Raw genomic sequence first — 6,000 nt, 5'->3', positions numbered from 1 at the left:
AGAGAATTGGGGTGCCACAACTACCTGATTGCTATTTCCTTATCTTTGAAGAGAAGGTATAAAAATGGCAATCATTTGGTTTTAGTTTTTTCATTTCTACTTCTCCATTCTTCTTATTCTTATTTATCTTTGTTACATTAACGTGTGGTTCTTTTTTATTTTTGGTTTTCAATATTTGGCATGTATCTGCATTAGAGCCCTGATTATAACTCGAATTCGCGCTTCATTGTTCTCTTCTAATTTCTTCTTGTTTTAATAGAAACACGGTTTAGTTTCATTCATTCATTCTTCTTTTTCTCTCTTCTACTCCTCCGTCCTAATGCATTTACATAAAATGTTGATTGATAGCTTACTTAAATGACTGTATTTATCAAACAAAAAAGAAAAATAATATATACTTTGATAGGCACTCATACACTTAACGATCATTAAAAGAACTTCCTCTTTTTTTTCCAAATTTCCTTGACATGTATGAAGTCTGTTACTTTAATTTTTCTTTGTCATTCATTATTGGTCATTTTTTTCATTTTTAGTGATTGTGTAAAATTATAAGATTTTATTAACAATTAGAAATTTATCAAAATAGTGTGATTTATAAAATTACTCATTATGATATGTATATCATTTGGATTTACAAAGAAATTCAATTCCCAAGCAACCTATCGTGTGTATATCTTTTGGGTTTCTTTTCAATAAAATATACTTATTCGTCCAAAATACTACTCTTGCATTAATTGATTAATCACAAGAAAAAGAAAGTACAAAACAAATTTGCGATGAAATTATGCAGTAATGGTGCATGAAGAGGAAAAATAACAAATTAACATAAAATTAAACGTTATTTACTTTATGAAAAGTGGAAAAGTCTTTTAGGAGAAAGTGATTCGATGAGTGCAACCCAAGTTAGTTAAAAGGGAAGGGATGCATCATGAAACCCATTTTCTTTCCCTTTTTTTTCTTGAAAAAAAAGCTTCTATTTATGAAGTATAATTTAGACTATTAGTAATAAAGCACGCATTTTGTGCGTGTACCTCGTGTTGATAAGAATAACTTTTTAAAAATAACATAAATAATATTCAAAAGTTGTATTTGCTTTATAAAAAAAATACTGAGTAACAAAAAATTACATGTTCCTAAAAATGATAATTAAATAGTAATCATGGACGGGGTTTGGACGCGCTCTAAAAGACACAAACATGGTCAACTAACTGACAAAAGACGTCTTCTTTTATTTTTTTTCTCGTAAAAAAAAATACTAATTGTTCTATTTCTTCAATCAGTAAGAAATAATAGATAAATTGTTTCCTACAGATTAGAAAAGAACAAATCATGCAAAAATAGAATACAACTACTGCATCTGATTAATCTATTTTTTTCATCTTGAAGAGAACTTTCTTTGTCTATCCAAGCATATAACCATGTGCAACAACAATTGTAATGAAATTACTTACAGTTGATGGGTTCTAATCAAAAGACTAAGTTAATACTACTCTAGAGGAGTAAAAATATGAACCTCATGTTAAAATTAATTATGATTGCAATTTATTCTTTCAACCAATTCCCACATATTTTTAAAAAAAATTGTTTTGTTGTATCTACATAATTAGTTCTCATTTAATTAGAAAATTTTAAAAGTAAGTCTGATTTGCTTTAAAAAAAATAATTTTTTATATTTGTAAAAACATTTGTATGAGAAATAAGTTAGTACAAACATACTTTGCATGTTTATTTTTTAAAAAATATTTTGATATGAATTATTTTTATTTTGGTCGTATAAGTTAAAATGTCTAACCAATTTTATGTTGGGAAGAGATTAGCTCCTGTGATGTTAGCTCCATTAATCTTCAATGTAATGGATATATATATGCCACATGTGCAAGAAATATATTAACATGTACAATTGAAACCCTTTTAATTTGCAATTATTTATAAAAAAATTCATATTATTAATGTGCTTGTACTTTATCTAAACATTGAAAATATTCCCCAAGATAACATGTATCACATCAATAGTATGTTTTGTAATGTAATAATATAAATATTGTACGTATCAAACAAATTAATATAACATAGTCACAAGAAGTATATTGTAACTCTATATTTTTAAGAAGCAGCATATAAAATAAAGGTACTATATGAAAAACTTAAACACTAAAATGACTGGATAAGAAGGCGAGGAGTTCAAAAGATTGTGATCTAAAGTTCAAACGTATAACGTTTTCATGTTCATGCCATATATTTTCGGAATTTCATGGCTCAAACTTAATGATATAACTAGTTAGTAATTATTTATGGCAAAGGAAATAACATATTATACTTTCTATTTAGATAGCTAAAGGGGAGAAATTACGATCATGCTAAAATATGACAAAGAAAAGGACTTCAAAATCTAAAAGATACCGAAAGTGGGCGAAATGTTTACATGTAATCGATTAAAATTTAATTTAAAAAACTAATATGAAAACATGTTAAACTATGAGTAACAGAAAAGGACTTCTAAACTATGATATTGTTTGAGTTAAGTGTAAAATGAACGTGCAATATGCCTTTTAGTTTTTTTTGTTAGTTTATCTGATTATAATATGTAAAAAAATCCTATATCTTCTTTCACTCTACTATATTGCATACTATTTCTGAATGATTAGTTGATAGCGTTTTTGAACAAAATATTTAATAGTATATCTACGTATATCTGTTTGTAAAGATGGTGAATTTTGACTTCAAAACTAATACATACTGATTAATTAGTTTGAATATTATATATACAATTATCTTTAACTTTTTAAAAAGTGTGAATACATATTTGTACGTAACTTGTTTCCGTAATGAGGTAAAATTAAGTCAAGTTGATTTTAATCTCCTAAATAGTAATAAAATTAACGTGAAACAAATTAATTATACTTATGTTAGTATTTCAAATAAAGAAATAATTTATATAATGTAAAACTTAAATTGATTATGAATTCCTAAATATTAGGAGTTTCTACAGAGTTTAAATAAGGAGTAATCTTATAACCAAAAATTTTAATTGATCTTAAATTCCTAAATATATGAAATAATGAAATGACTATTTTATCTAGTGTGAAATCAATTTTTAAAGGGTAAAAAAGGCGAACGACATTTCGCTAAGAGTCTCGTGCTTTTAATATAGTGCCTAATCTCAAATATATAAAAAATTATATAAATATTATTAAAACTTATGCTTAAGTTATACAATAAAAGTGAAGGAGTGTAAATTTTTGAAAAACTAATTATTAATCCTATTTAGCTAACTCTAATGAAGGGGCTATTTATGCCCCATATATATTCAACTTAAATACATTATAAATTCTATTGTATAATTATTTTAATTTTACAAGTTATCATGCTTCGTTTTTAATTTTAGTAAGAATACTTAATCCTTGAAGATTTAAGAGTTCTCCCGTGATTTTTATTTGAGAAGTTTGTTCTAGAAGACACAAACAAGATCAACTAATTGATAGAAGACGTCTTCCTTTTTCTCAGTGAGAAAATGCAAATTGTTCTATTAATTTAACCAATAAGAAATTATTTCCAACAAATTAGAAAGAACTACCGTAAAAGTAGCGCGTGATATTTTGATTTATCTACACTTTTTGTGTTGTGGAGAGAACTTTCTTTCTCTGCCAAGCATATAACCATGCATACATTTCGATGCATGATCATATATTTTCTTTCTCTAGAAGTAATAGTCTATAATTATAATAAAATTACGTGCAGTTGACGGGTTCTGAAAGGACTATGTTAATACTAAATGTTAGACAATATCTTATATATAATGCTACAATTTTTTGACGTTTTATTTTTTTGAAGAAATAATTTTGTTTTTCAAAAGTTATAAAAGTTGGTATGTCAATTAATTTTGACTATGGCAATTAACTGTACATATTTTTAATTTGTTGGGTACCGTAAATATTTATATTTTTTTTGTTAGGTTTCTTTAACGTCAACAATTATTTTTATTCCTTGAGAATATTTATTTTTCGAGCTCCAAATAAAATAAAATAACCAAAAAGGTATTTTCAAATAATTCTCCCTTGTTAGGATTACTTTGTCGAATATTTAGGGATTTGAAATTAACTAATATTATTCTTATATTTTTTGAATTACTAGTTTAGTGTATGTGTGTTGCACGTGTGCCTCGCGTCAGGTAAATATATATGCAAGAACAATGTGTTTGACTACAGATGTTTCATCCCGATTTTGTATTTTTTTTCTTATCAATTTAGCGTTGATATATTTGTGATAATTTCTATATAGACTAATTTTGTATTACATTTTCAATTGTTGTAATTTCAAAGGGAAAATATTTAGAAAAACAATATGGAAAATTATAGTTTTCGAATAAGAAAAATTAATCTAGTCATCTAAAAATATTTAGGGTTATTCTCACCATTTCAATCCTTTTTTGTTCCCTTCTTTTGATTCTTTTGCTTATTCTTATATCAAAAAAGTTTATAAAACCAAATTGGCATGAGAACAATATAAAAAAAATATCAAATATATGAATAAAATTACAGATGAATATAAAAAATACTAAGCAACATGGAATTTAGATCAATAACTAAAGTGTGGATCATAAAATAATAGGATTATGACATCATGCCAATAAAAAAATTAGAATAATTTTGAAATACATGGCACATCTAAAACAATCTAAAAGACTAAAAGAATTCATTCCTACGCGCTTTGCGTGTGTACCACATATTAAGAAGTTTAAAAAAAATTATATAAATATTATTAAATTTTGTATACCTAACTGCAATTGTTAAGTGTCATTTAGAACGTATTTTAAGCATTGGATGTTGATTAAAGAGTATAATAATTATAAATATATCTAATTATAGAATTTATTATAATATTTTATATTTTGGTACATATATTTTATAGTTTGAATCTTTGATTAAAGGCTAACGACATACTATTTTATACCCGGACAATTAAACATAAATTTTCACAAAATAATTTCTCTATTTTTTTATTTTTACTAAGATAATTAAATTATATAAACTAATTGGTTTTAATTTTATGACCGATTATATATCTGTAATGAAGAATAAAAAAATCGAAGGAGAGCCGATGGCACTATCTAATTTAGTTATAGCTTCCTACTAATTAGTTTTTTTCACTTTCATTTTTTATTTAAAGATAATTAAATTATATAAAACTAATTGATTATAATTTTATACAACGAATAATTCTAACCTACAGCAAGTAATAATTATGGTTTTACTTATTCTCTGTGAATATTTTCATTTTTGGTATTATATCACATAATTAAAATAAGGAAAGGATCTAATGCGCAAGATTTAGTTGAAATATTATGTTTTAATTGATTATAATTTTATACAACGAATAATTCTAACCTACAGCAAGTAATAATTATGGTTTTACTTATTCTCTGTGAATATTTTCATTTTTGGTATTATATCACATAATTAAAATAAGGAAAGGATCTAATGCGCAAGATTTAGTTGAAATATTATGTGATGACCCAGAATGTCATATTTAAATTTAATAATTAATTATGTATTTTAAGGCCTCAAAAAATATTATTTATCATTTCTCGACTTGCGTGCACAATCCGTAGAGATTTCTGGAAAGTTTTTATGTGAAAAATGGATTAAAATGTGAATTATAGCTTTAAAACTCAATTGAGTTGACGTTGGTCAATATTTGGAGCAAACGGACTCGGATAAGTATTTTGACAGTTCCGGTAGGTCCGTATCGTGATTTGGGACTTGGGCGTATGCCCGAAATCAAATTCCGAGGTCCCTAGCCCGAGATATAGAATTTCGATAAAAAATTAAAAATTTAAGTTCAAATAGTGGATGTCTAATTATGTGCAAACGACCTCAGAATAGAATTTTGATGATTTCAACAGTTCCGCATGTTGATTTTGGACTTAGGAGCGTGATCAAAATTTTATTTGGAAGTCCGTAATAAAATTAGGCCTGAAATGGCTACAATAGGAATTTAAAG

Source organism: Nicotiana tabacum, chromosome 13, assembly GCF_000715075.1.
Source record: "Nicotiana tabacum cultivar K326 chromosome 13, ASM71507v2, whole genome shotgun sequence".
Taxonomy (NCBI): domain Eukaryota; kingdom Viridiplantae; phylum Streptophyta; class Magnoliopsida; order Solanales; family Solanaceae; genus Nicotiana; species Nicotiana tabacum.
Note: the sequence above shows the minus strand (reverse complement) of the source record.